At 37.1% G+C, this 15,000-nt stretch overlaps 1 protein-coding gene across 3 annotated transcripts in view; it reads left to right on the forward strand.

The window, feature by feature from the left end:
- The window catches only part of LOC115209735, a 65,501-nt gene that overhangs the window by 33,204 nt on the left and 17,297 nt on the right, over positions 1-15,000 (forward strand). For 2 of the 3 annotated variants that reach the window (XR_004998133.1, XR_004998134.1), the window contains exon 3: positions 4,885-5,002. The exons of the other annotated variant lie outside the window; for it this stretch is intronic. The gene's annotated coding sequence lies outside the window, so the exon portion shown is untranslated. The remainder of the gene's footprint in view (positions 1-4,884; positions 5,003-15,000) is intronic. 3 annotated transcript variants of the gene reach the window in all.

Here is a 15,000-nt window from a genome sequence, read left to right on the forward strand (position 1 = left end):
TAGAGGATAGCAACGTGGAGAGAAACCAACACAAAGCAAAATGCATCCAGAGGAACATGGAAGGGATAACTGACCATCCCTCAATAAAAGACTGTCCGTCTCAAGTGCTGGACTCTGACCAGAAACAACAGACAACAACCCATGGTCATCCAACACTTGGTCCACCCAGACAAGAGTGCTGAGAAATGTTTTGCGCATAAGCACGTACTCTTGCCAAGGAGGGAAACAAACTCGTCTATCGTTTGTAGTTCTCCTGATTCAGCCGAACGAACAGGCTTGAAGCGTGCAAAGGAACCAGAAAAACGAAGGAAACAATGTGAATGGAGCATATTGTGGGTAGCGATGCAAATTCTGGAACAGATTAGAAAGGAGAAGTTTGGATAGATGTACAGGATCTTGTGTTGAGCAGTAGAATTCTTTATTCTTATTTCTTATTTCTTTACTGCCCACAAGGGGCTAAACACAGAGGGGACAAACAAGGACAGACAAACAGATTAAGTCGATTACATCGACCCCAGTGCGTAACTGGTACTTATTTAATCGACCCCAAAAGGATGAAAGACAAAGTCGACCTCGACGGAATTTGAACTCAGAACGTAGCGGCAGACGAAATACCTATTTCTTTATTACCCACAAGGGGCTAAACACAGAGGGGACAAACAAGAACAGACAGACGGATTAAGTCGATTATATCGACCCCAGTGCGTAACTGGTACTTATTTAATCGACCCCGAAAGGATGAAAGGCAAAGTCGACCTCGGCGGAATTTGAACTCAGAACGTAGCGGCAGACGAAATACCTATTTCTTTACTCCCCACAAGGGGCTAAACACAGAGGGGACAAACAAGGACAGACGTAGGTATTAAGTCGATTACACTGACCCCAGTGCGTAACTGGTACTTATTTAATCGACCCCGAAAGGATGAAAGGCAAAGTCGACCTCGACGGAATTTGAACTCAGAACGTAATGGCAGACGAAATACCGCTTAGCATTTCGCCCGGCGTGCTAACGAGTCTGCCAACTCGCCGCTTTGTTCTTTTATTCTTTTAATGGTTTCAGTCGCAGGACTGCGGTCATGCTGGAGCACAACCTTCGCTCCTTTTCTATCAGTTTTGTTGTCGTTTTATGGTTGGAAGTTGGTCTGTGATTCAGTTTTCAGCTGTTGATCTTCCCTGAATGAATCTTTGAAGGATTGGTTGGTTCGGTGCCGCCGTTAGCAGTTCCTCCAATGTTTATTTGAATGTTTCAGTGTAGGTTCCTTTTATATTATAGATTTCTTTGGGTTGGCTGTTGAACAGTTGAGGACCTCATGTTTTAGTCTGGGCCCGCAGTAAAACCACATGATAAAAGGAATATACCCAAATCAAACCCCTACTTAGTTGCAAGTAACTTTTTGATGGAAAGTCTTATAGAAGACCCTCTGATATAGTTGAGATAGTCTCCGGCCATTTTACTCTAGTTTATTACTAGGTTGTTTATGATGGATTATTAGGGTGTGGTGTACGTGTTTATAGGAGTGTTAGTGGCTATAATGCAGTGATATCTCATGTGACAAAGCTAGCATTTCACAAAATCAATCAATCATCTTGTAGATATGGAAGTAGGTTGATATGTATTTGTGTGGAGAATGCAGGTCGATGTACTTAGAGAAAGAAAAAACAGATAGCAAACCTTCAGGTGCGAAATGGTGAAACGCATGAATAGGTAACAATAGAAAGTAGCTGACAGGGCGTAAACAACATGACAGACCACAAAGACAACAACAACAACAGCAGCAGCAGCTGCAGCAGTAATGCTGATTTGTTGGTAAATGAAAACGAACACCAAAACAAGAAGAGCGCTGACCCTAGTTTGTACGGAAAGTCTGTTGAGATAACTTTAAAAAATGATTGAATAGTGTTGGTAACATAATATGGGACACGGTGAAGACTTAAAAGCCTGTAATATACATTGTAGTATCTTACGGTTGCTTTACGAAATACGGTGTCCCTACCAGCAATTAATATGCTATTCTAAAAGGGAAGACATCTTATCAAAAGTTTGTTTTTTGGAGAATAGTTGACGGGTTTTTTTTTCTCAAATGATAGTACTAATTAAGTTCCTAACCCCTTAAGGTCGGGTATAAATAGCAAGTCTTTTCATGCGGAATACAAAAATAAAAAGGGGGGGGGGAAGTACCAGATGATAATCAATCAATTAGCTTATGACACAAATATGTCCTATATACCACACCCGTCTTTAGAATTTAGCGGCGTGTCAATAAGCCATACCCGTCTTCTGCAGAAGAAAGCATGTTGTATTAATAAGCCACACACGGCCTCAAATGGTTAAAAATCTAAGAATATATATAAACAATTGGAGCGTGGAAGGTATTTATAAGCCATTTAAGAAACACACAAAAACCGTTAAATTCACTTCAACATTTAAATTTAATTTGTCAAAATATTTTCGTCGCTTTGAGACCGCGACGGAGCTTTGTCAGTGAACAGGCTTATAAACACCTTCCACGCTGCAATTGTTTTCGTTCCAGCACACGATCTCAGATCAGGTCACTTGCTATGCAAGTACATCTCCGTAAAAATAAGAATATATAATTTTATTAGTATTAATGAGTTCCACGTTTGACACTCTGTATGTAAATTGACATCTTGGAAGTTTACAACTCTGACGATGATTGTTTCGTTGAAATTATCAAATATGTTCGACATGTTTTTATCGAAGGTTTTCCAACAGCCTATTATCTCTGTACAGTTCTGTTTGATGAAGGGAAATTCCTAATTTTATAATTCCTACACCGGGTGGTGTGTTGTGTTCTTGAGCAAAACATATGTGGGCCGTACATTAGCGCACTCTCGCCATCGAATCGATGTCGCCTGGACAGGCGCACCGTGTACCACAAGTCAGGCGTCGAAGTGATCACAGAACAACGTAACATGAAATGTTTTCATTTTTTATTTTCTTTAGAATTTAGGGTCTGAACAGAAAGTTATGGCGTTTCCTATACGAAACATCTTCAATTGCATTCTTCATAGTTACTCAGATACTTAGAAGCTTAGATAGGTTTCGGGGCCACACGGGGCCACACGGGGCCACACGGGCCCAGGCCATAGCTAACTTAATAGCACAATTGGAAAAGACATTTAGGAATGTATTTTTGTGTAGTTATTTCTAGGCACCATTGCCCATTCGATTAAAGAGCTGTTGTTTGCAGCAGTATATTTCTTGGTGTAGGTGGTTTATCTGGAATTTGTTGGAGATATTCATCCAGGAACTTTCTGAAGGTTATGGAATCTTTTTCCTCCTTTATATGTTTTGGAATGATGTTAAAAAGAGCAGAGTCCAGTTGAGGAGAAGTAGTTCTGTCTTAGTGTTGTGATGTGCTGAGAGCACGATTTCTGTAGAGGACGCATGGCACGGGGACGAAGCCTTGGGTGGATCTTAAAAGTGATACCGACATCATTCGGGTAATACTGTCGGAACAATTTCCACATCATAGAAATAAAATAAAGATGTATTCATAGAAGAAACGTCATAAGTCGGTGCTGCCTTTAAATTCCGTAGAAAACATGAAGGGATACACCTAAAAAAATAAGCAATTTACATCAATTAGGCAAATTACATTTTAATCCGAGGGACTATAACACTTGATCCTAATCATGGGATTATAAAATTTGATCCTAATTTTGGGATTATAACATTTAAACCTAATCGGGGGATTATAAAATTCGATCTTAATCATGAGATTACAGCGTTTGATCCTAGTCGTGCCTAAGTAAACAACAACTCTGTTTCTGTACAAGTTAGAAATCGAAGACTCAATTCATTTCATCATTTAATTCTTTATTACCCACAAGGGGCTAAACACAGAGGGGACAAACAATGACAGACAAACGGATTAAGTCGATTACATCGACCCCAGTGCGTAACTAGTACTTATTTAATCGACCCCGAAAGGATGAAAGGCAAAATCAACCTCGGCGGAATTTGAACTCAGAACGTAGCGGCAGACGAAATACCACTAAGCATTTCGCCTGGTGTGCTAACATTTCTGCCAGTTCGCTGCTTTAATTCATTTCATTATTCTTAGTATCACTACACTCGTAACTCATATTCTCATATCCAAACTGAACCCATGGGGGTCAGGGAACAAACAACAGGACCCTCTCACCGAGCACGAGATTCTAAAACCTGATGTCACTTAAAATAGTTTTCCCTCCATTACCTTGGCTATTTCATTGTAATACTCTTTCACTCTTTTACTTGTTTCAGTCATGTGACTGCGGCCATACTGCAGCTACGCCTTTAGTCGAGGAAATCGACCCCAGGACTTATTCTTTGGAAGCCTAGTACTTATTCTGTCGGTCTCTATTGCCACCATCGGTTGTCAAGCGATGTTGGGGGACAAACACAGACACACAAACACATACACACAAACACACACACACACACACCACACATACACACACACACACACACATATATATATATATATATATATATATATATATATATATATATATATATATATATATATATATAATATATATATATATATATATATATATATATATATACATATATACGACGGGCTTCTTTCAGTTTCCGTCTACCAAATCCATTCACAAGGCTTTGGTCGGCTCGAGGCTATAAGTAGAAGACACTTGCCCAAGGTACCACGCAGTGGGAATGAACCCGGAACCATGTGGTTGGTGAGCAAGCTACTTACCACACAGCCACTCCTGTGCCTATGTAATATATATTTTCTTTGGCTTACCTGGCCGAAACTTCGAAGTCACTATCAATAATTTTCTTGTTTAAGAACAATATATATACACACACACACATATATATATATATAATCTTTTACCTTTTACTTGTTTCAGTCATTGGACGGCAGCCATGTTGGGGCATCGCCTTGACGGGTTTAAGCGAACGAATCGACGCCAGCGTTTAAGTCTTAAAGCCTGGTACTTATTATATCGATCACTTTTTGACGAACCGGTAAGTTACATGGAACGTAAATAAAACCAACACCACACACAAAGACAAATTCACACTTATAAATGTACATATATATATATATATATTATATATATATATATATATATATATATATATATATATATATATATATATACAGGGTGGACCAAAAGTCACGCACAAAATAAGTTCAACATGCTCTGGAATTATTAAAGACTTGCTTCATTTTTCTCTGAAATTGAATAAAATAAATAATAATAATAATAATAATAATAATAATATAATAATAATAATAATAATAATAATAATAATAATAATAATAACCGGATATTATTATAAAAGATCAGACAAAAAGGATGTGTTTATTAATTGACATGAGTATTCCCTGTGATCACAATATAGCGGCGAAAGAATTTGACAAGATTAGTAAATATAAAGACTTGCTAATAGAAACTGAAAAAATGTGGCATCTCAAGGCGACTACAGTACCAGTGATTGTAGGATCTCTAGGAATGATAAAAAAAAGGTACTGAAACCTATTTGAAAATGATTCCAGGCTTACCATCCCTACAGGAAGTGCAAAAAATCGTATTAACTGGAACGGCTCATGTACTGAGAAGAGCACTATCGCTGTGAAAATAACATCCATCCATGAATTTATTTATTTATTAATTTTTAATTACATATTTTATCTGTGAATTTGCGCGTGTAATCTGGGAATGCATACAATGAGCTTCTCTGCCCTAGGTGTATGGAAAACACTCGGCGAGAAACGGAAGAAAATTTGAAGAAAGAAGGAAAAAACATAATAATAATAATAATAATAATAATAATAATAATAATAATAATAATAATAATAGTAATTATAATTATAATTATAATAGCGGTACCAGGCAGTGACTCTCATGGTTTCTGATCTTAACTGATTGGAAGTGTTATCATTTACATTGTTTTGTTTTGGTATAAAAGATGGGCTACAGCAAATATTCTGCTCAATACCACAGATTTGCTTGTCAGTTGTTTGACCATAACCAGTTGAGCATGTCCCTTAGTGGCTGACGATATGTGCATCTCTGATCACGAACAGAAGTAGTGGGGGAGCATCATAGCCATGTGTTGAGAGGGATTCTTTGGGGTTTGAATAATTCACCTCTGCAAACATGGAGGTTTCTCTCAACATCCTTAAACAACCCTTATTTGGGGACCTTTTGAACGGGATGGATTACTCGACCCGAAGAAAATTCTAACTGGGCCCCACCTGCAAGGCCATGTGCTGTTTATCTTGATATGAGATCACCATGTCACGCACACATATGGTTGTGATGCATGTGCCTGGTGTACCCTTATCAGACGGGTAGTCATGATGGGTATACTGGGCTTCGTATATTTTACCCCAGTGTCACTTTGATGGCATGCACTGCTCGCTCACTCAATAATAATAATAATAATAATAATAATAATAATAATAATAATAATAATAATAATAATAATAAAAATAATAATAATAATAATAATAATAATGATAATAATAATAATAATGATAATAAAAATAATAATAATAATAATAATAATAATAATAATAATAATAATAATAATAATAATAATAATAATAATAATAATAATAATAATAATAATGATAATTTCGGCACAAGGCCAGCAATTCTAGGGGGAGGTGAAAGTCGATGACACTGATCCCCCAGTGATCGACTGGTACTTATTTTAATCTATTACGAAAGGATGAAAGGCAAAGTCGACCTCGACGGAATTTGAACACAGAACGTAAGGCCGAATGAAATGCCGTTGAGCATTTTTACCAGACACGAGCGCGCCCGTGTGTGTACCTAGAGTTTGTTGTTTCGTCGGGTTTGTTCCCTTATCGGCCAATTATCTGATGAATAGTAATTTGATTGTTTGGGAGTACAATAGACGGTGTTTCTGATTTCGTACTTCGGTTGCGATAACGTTTGTTTAAAGAGTTATATCCACAGACCGGAACAGAATAACAATGACAATAGCCACAACTACAACAACAACGGTTTAACTACATTATTATTATTATTATTATTATTATTATTATTATTATTATTATTATTATTATTATCATTATTATTACTATTATTATATAGAGCCGATCCTTGGGTCTAATTAAAACAAAAGTGATAATTCAATGCAATCTTATGGACAAACCAGGCTTCGTTGATTCGATCGATCGATTCCACTTCCTCCCCGCCCCGCCCTTCACAACATTTGACCTGGAAACAGATTCGAAAGGAGAATCACTTGTGTTGGTCTACTGCCATCTTTATTTACTCAAAATTAATATAGACATCGATTAGTTTGTAGCTACCAAACAGCAACAACAACAACAATAAATTCGATTGCCTTTGTTTCGTTCTTACCCATCGATATTCACCAATTCTCGAGCTGATTGGTTTCAATATACCGATAGATAGGTCGATGGTTCGTATCCTGTCGCCAGCACTGCGATGCACTTGTTCTAACTCTCGACAGTCCTCGAAGCAGGAAATAAAAACCGTTTAATGGTGGGATTCCTTGTTGTAAGCAGTGGGAGCACTATATGGTTTGATGAATGTTTCCTTCCTTGGCAATGCTGAGTGAAACACCTTACGAGGCTATGTGTGTGTGTGTGTGTGTGTGTGTGTGTGTGTGTGTGTGTGTAAATACATATGCGTACGTGCGTATATGTTTATACGTTTATTGATAGAAAATATTTTAGATTTTTAATTGCTATATTAGTTGATTATAATTTAGATACTTATTTTTATGTATTTATTATTTTATAATTAGTAAACAGATTTATTATATATTATTGCTATTTTATAATTATTATATGTGAACTAAAATTTTAAAATATTAATAGTGATTATTTTGTTAAATAATTTGGTTATTAAATATTGGAGTATAACTGAGTTAAATATATTCGAGAGTTTATTAATGTTTTTTTAAGCTAAATTATATCTTTACAGATAAATACATATTTCTATCTATTTACTCTATTTTTTACCTTAAATATTAAACATTTAACATAATAAATGTGTTGTAGGAAATAACTCTAATGTTTTAAGTTTCAAATTTAGTTTATGGAGTTTTTTCTATAAGAAAAATTATTTTATTTATTTTTTAAATAAATATTGTTTAACTCTATTTGCTTATTTATTTAACTATTATTATTAACCTGAAGATTGACTATAATTTTAGATTGAATTTATTTCAATCAAATTTAAATTTAATTGTAATTCGAATTTAATTGTAGCCATGAAACGTGCGTAGATTTTTTACTTATTATATATTGATTATTCATTTTTATACTTTTTGAGATCTAGTTATATGTTTTATAAAAATATATTTAATTTATATTATATATATATATATATATATATATATATATATATATATATATATATATTATATATATATATATATTATATATATATATATATATATATATATATATATATATATTATATATATATATATATATATATATATATATATATACGAGTGAGTGGACAAACGAAAGAAAGGCACTCAACCAATTTATTGGGAGTTACATGTATGATTCAAAACATTTTGATTCAAATTCGTTGGTACTCTAGAGTTTCAAGCGCGATGCTAGTCGTCATTTTGAATTTTCAAAATGGCTGGCGACTAGCATCGCTGATAAGTTCACAGATGTGTGACTAATACCGCCATCATTGTTGATTGACGACCGGAAAATATATATTTAAATCAAACTGTTTTGATCCATATACTAGGCGGCGATCTCTCCAACTAAAATCCTTGAAGGCGGTGCTCCAGTATGGCCGCAGTCAAATGACTGAAACAAGTAAAAGAATAGAGTATATGTATATTACGCACGCGCGCGCATGTGTGTGTGTTTGTGTGTGTGTGTGCGTGTGTGTGTGAGTGTGTGTGTGCTTGTTCTGTGCATCAAAGCTGTGTGGGACACCCGTTTTACGACTGGTAGTCAATACCTATTTCTTTACTACCTACAAGGGGCTAAACACAGAGAGGACAGACAAACGGATTAAGTCGATTACATCGACCACAGTGAGTAACTGGTACTTAATTTATCGACCCCGAAAGGATGAAAGGCAAAGTCGACCTCGGCGGAATTTGAACTCAGAACGTAGCGGCAGACGAAATACCGTTGAGCATTTCGCCCGGCGTGCTAACGATTCTGCCAGCTTGTCGCCTTAGTCAATACCATACGAACGATGGTGACGCGTATACAACGTAGAGAAGTTTTCACCTGTGAAACGGTTTTGAAAAATCCTTAACTACCACCTCACCGAAAGGCAGGACATTTATGTCTACTAATTTCATTCAAGAGAACCAACAAATATTTAGTAAATGATTAGTGTTGGTTATTCATTAAATAGCAGTCAACTGATGATTGCTGTGTTTTATAAGTTCACAGATGTGTGACTAACAGCACCGTCCGAGTTCGCTTGCGGTGAATCATTGTTGATTGACAACCGGAAAATATAAACCGCGTCAGTTGCTTCCACTCACAACACGGATATCGAGCAGCCAGAAATAGTTTCGTGTAAGAAATCTTGTAGGTAAAGTGTCAGTGGTCAGTCGATGTAGGTAGGGGCAGTAGCTTCTATTTTAGTCGGTGGACACGTGTTGTTATTATAGTGAGAGAGTATACCATCAAAGTGACGCTGGGGTACAAATATACGAAGCCCAATATACCCGTCATGACTACCCGTCTGATAAGAGTACACCAGGCACATACATCACAATCAATGTGAGCGATATGGTGTTCTCATACCAAGTTAGACAGTGCATGACCTTGTAGGTGGGGCCCAGTTAGAATTTTCTTCAGGTTGAGTAGCCCATCCCGCTCAAAAGGTCCCCAAATAAGGGTTGTTTAAGGATGTTGAACGAAACACCCATGTTTCCAGAGGTGAATTATTCAAACCCCAAAGAATCCCTCTCAACACATGGCTATGTTGCTCCCCCACTACTTCTGCTCGTGATCAGAGATGCACATATCGTCAGCCACTAAGGGACATGCTCAACTGGTTAAGGTCAAGCAACTGACAAGCAAATCTGTGGTATTGAGCAGAATATTTGCTGTAGCCCATCTTTTATACCAAGGGAAAACATGTAAATGATAACACTTCCAATCAGTTATGCTCAAAAGTCTATTATTATTATTATTATTATTATTATTATTATTATTATTATTATTATTATTATTATTATTATCATCATCATTATTATTATTATTATCAATTTGTTTCATTACTTCCCTATTTGGTAAATTTATCCCTGCTAGGGACTGTACTTTACCTCTTTTCAGACTCATTATTCCACATTTTTTGAGTCCGAATTCCATCTTAACATCGGCACCAAAAAGCAGTGGACCGTGTTCGCCAAGGAACTCCCTTGTACCTCATCCTTGCCTTCAAATCATCCATGAAGAGGAGGGGGGTTGATCCTTTGTGTTTTTGCTTTGAACGGATATCCCAGATTCACTTTCTTCGCCACCAAGGTCAGAGGGATCATGCAAAGTATAAAAAGTAACTGAGATAAGCTATCCCCTTCAGAAATCCCTCTCTTGATGCCCAGAGTGCCCGAACTTTATCCGTGCGATGTCAACTCACTTTTCTAGCCCTCCATAATTCTCTTTAGAAAATACGTTGCATTCCTTGTAATTCCAAACAAATCTAAGCCCTGAGCCACGATTGAGGAATCATATTGTAATCTTTGCAGTAATCAGTCCAGGTCATTCCCAAGTTTGTCCTCCTTCGCTTACAATCTTGCATTACCATTTCATCCATCAATAATTGGTCTTTGGTATTTTCTCCGACAAACTTTGGGTATCATTAGCAAAATGTCATTATCATCAAGAAATTTGTTCATTTCTTCTGCAATTCCTCCTGACAGTAACTTCCACATAAATGGAAGGCAAGGAATTGGCCCGTAATTGTCGGCAGTTTTTCCTTTCGGTACATCCTTCAAGCACAACACCATTCGTTCTCTAGTCAACCACCTTAGAATTTCTTCTATTCCATTAATCAACGCATTAAATCGTTCTGCAATCTATTTTTTCCACCAAGTTAACCTTTTTTTTTATCCAAAATCCCTGTAGACCGTCAGGTTCTGCTGCTTTGCAATTGCTCATCTTTTTGTTCATATTTCTGATACTGTATTCGGTAAAAAGGATAGCTTCTTGCTGCCGATAAGAAGCTGTTTGCTTCAGACTGCAGAACCATTCAGATTCAGTATTATATTGTTCTTTCTTACTCCATATCTCATCCCAAAACTGTTGACTTTCATCCGCATCAAAAACTAATCTTTTTGCATGCTAAATCATCATTTATTTTCTTAACAAAATCTTTTTTTGTTCGATTCTCAACGATCGGTTTTCCTGGTATTGTTTAATCCGTTGCTCAAACCTGGTTAGTTTTGCTTTCTCAGCAAATCTGCTCTGCCTCAGCTCTTCATTCACAATATTCCGTGTCCTTTTGTATTAACATACTTCTTTAGCTTTTCAGATTTACAACCATTCTTCAATTCTCCTTTTCTTTTCCTCACAAGTATTGGACACTACACTGTTCATAAATCTTCTGATATTCTCCTTTTAACACCAAGGCTGTTTATTTCCTCGTCTTTCCGTCAAGATTCTGTTCTCATTGATCTTCAATCCCATCCTTTCTGCAACAGTCCTTCTTGAAACCTTGATGAGCTTGTTTGTGAGATCTTCTTTGTTTCAATGTGTTTCTATACATCATTAGGGAGGCGCAATGGCCCAGTGGTTAGGGCAGCGGACTCGCGGTCGTAGGATCGCGGTTTCGATTCCCAGACCGGGCGTTGTGAGTGTTTATTGAGCGGAAACACCTGAAAGCTCCACGAGGCTCCGGCAGGGGATGGTGGTGATCCCTGCTGTACTCTTTCACCACAACTTTCTCTCACTCTTACTTCCTGTTTCTGTTGTACCTGTATTTCAAAGGGCCGGCCTTGTCACTCTCTGTGTCACGCTGAATATCCCCGAGAACTACGTTAAGGGTACACGTGTCTGTGGAGTGCTCAGCCACTTGCACGTCAATTTCACGAGCAGGCTGTTCTGTCGATCGGATCAACCGGAACCCTCGTCGTCGTAACCGACGGAGTGCTTCCATCCCATACATCATTAACTTTGTTTCTTAATTTAGTCTCCATTGATCAACCTTTTGAAGTCACTCATAAATTCGGCCTCTTGTCTGATCATCGTTTAATTGTTCTCTGATCTCGATTCTTTCACCACTCACACCACTTTCGTTTCTCATATGCTCAGCATCCACAGATATCCTTCTTTCGATAGCTTTTAACTCCAATTCTGATAACCACTTATTCTTTCATATTGCTCTTGCTTGGTCATATAATCTCTGCTCTGTGATTTCAAACAGTTTCATATCCTTCCATCCTCTGTGCATTCGTCGTCTTTATCCTCTGACTGGTACGCCATTTGCATCAAGTGGGACGCTCAGAAAGGAATACTCCAGAACGATCATGTTTACTTGTTTCCTCCACTTTTGCCTTGCAGCATGGTTAGCAGTGGCTGGATTACGACACGGCCACTCTATGGCACAATGGGACGCCTACCGAGTCCGACACCTTTACCATTGGCTCTAATCCCGTTCATCATTACCTGCTCCGTTTGATATTTTCACTCATAAATGAGGTGCGTTTTTAGGTTATCACAAATCAGTATTTTTTTATCGAGATACCATCTCTATCAAGGTTAACCACCAAAGCGGAAAACGACTTCTTCTGGTTTTGAAATCAGAGTGGTCCTTCTCCTAGGCTGATTGCTATCCAAAGCTAACGAATTCAGCCTACCCGGACCACTGGTTATTTGAAGGCCTCAGACACTCGCTTTTTCACTCCCGTCTCCAGCTGCTTCCAAACGGTTTCGCCACGCGAATTCCAGGAATTGGACTTGACTGCCAGAGGCTGTATTTTGCGCAGCCCATTGGAGCATTTTATAAGCAAAGCTTGCTCAATTCCCTTCGGCACCCCGACATTGACAGTTTTCTCATTATTATTAATAATACTGCTGCTGCTGCTGCTGCTGTTGTTGTTGTTGTTGTTGCTGTTGCTGTTGTTGTTGTTGTTGTTGTTGTTGTTGTTGTTGTTGTTGTTAAGGCGGTAAGCTGGCAGAATCGTTAGCATACCCCACGACAGAAGATGAGTACGTGTGGGTTTGTGTGTATTTGTGTGTGTGTATATTTATTGTATATGAAAATAGTTATAGGTTCATATATATATATATATATATATATATAGATATATATATATATTACAGGCATGGCTGTTTGATAAGAAGCTTGCTTCCAACAGTATTATTCGGCTTCTGTCTCGCTGCGTGGTACCTTGGACAAGTGTCTCCTGCTAGAATTCAGGTCGGTCAACCAAAGCCTTGTGAGCGGATTTGGTAGACGAAAACTGAAAAACCCGTCGTGTGTCTGTCTGTCTGTCTGTCTGTCTCACCACCGCTTGACAACCGGTGTTGGTGAGTTTATGTCCCGCTTAACTTGGCAAAAAAGAAACCGATAGGATAAATACCGGTAAAAAAAAACACACAGTTTAATAATAATCGATATCGATATATTCAATTAAAATTTCTCCAAGGCGGTGCCCCAGCATGGCCGCAGTTTAATGACTGAAACAAGTAAGATGAAAGATAAAAAGCAAAGCATGGAGGTATCGTTATCACGTTTATTCCTCGGTTACAGCTGTTTCAATAACGTATGCGTAATACATCGTTAAACAAGTTGGAAAACACGAATATAAGCTATAGGTTTCTAACGTTGCTTATACACTCTAGAATATATAATAAAAGATCGTCGATCATGTCCTTATGACCTTTATGAATAAACTAATACAATAACAACATAAATGAATTCACCATTATACAGATATATTAGTAGGAAATGTTCGTGTTTTTATTTGATTCTTATATAATCCCTTTGAATTAAATGAAGATTCATTCCGCCTACTAGAAACAGACCACCATTTAATTATCCCAATAAAAACAAACACTCGAATAATCATCTCATCCGCTGATGTTATTCGCTCTTGAACAATCCATCCCTAAGAATAAAAGTAGATGCTGTCCTTGGACGACTTAATCAATTCAACTTATTTTCCAGTCGACCCGGATTGTATTACGGGCAATGTTCTGAAACTTATGGAACAAATCACTCATTTATACTTATTACACTTGGAATCGTGAATATAAATTTTTATTTGTTCTTCCGTTAGGAGAGCAAATAAAAGAAATGTTAACGATTTAGTGTATCACTTGATAAAATCATTTCAGAAGTTGGATTCATAAGTTTGTCGTGATATTCAGACAGTTGTCGTCTGGTCGAGGAGATAAATCAGTATTAAAACTGTGCATCGTAGTATGTAGCATCGTAAATAAACAAGGATATGTATGTCTGGAGTAGCTTCAAAGAAAATCTTAATGATCAGAATGAGAACAAAGCTGTACAGGGAAGGAGAAGACAAAAGGAAAGGCGATAGCAATATGGCGGTTGAGAGGTGGATAAATTGAGAGAGTAAAGTACAGTCTGCAGTCTCGAATGTCAATAGACTTGAAAGGGATGAAAGGATGACATAATATAAAGGAGTGGCACGGATAGCAATAAAATAATTAATGTATGAAGCAAGGAGAATATCAATATGATCTTTCGTAAATGAAGGATGATTGTTTAAAAGAATTAGATGGTAAAACTAATTGTCGTAACAAGGGACAAAAAATAAAAATGTATGTATATAGATAGATAGATAGATAGATAGATAGATAGATAGATAGATAGATAGATAGATAGATAGATAGATAGATAGATAGATAGATAGATAGATAGATAGATAGATAGATAGATAGATAGATAGATATACGTAACATATATACACGTATTTATACATACATACATATAGAGAGAGAGAAAAGAGGACCTAAAGTTAGTAGAGATAGAGGTTGGAATAACCGACTA

Source organism: Octopus sinensis, linkage group LG3, assembly GCF_006345805.1.
Source record: "Octopus sinensis linkage group LG3, ASM634580v1, whole genome shotgun sequence".
NCBI classification, from domain to species: Eukaryota; Metazoa; Mollusca; class Cephalopoda; order Octopoda; family Octopodidae; genus Octopus; species Octopus sinensis.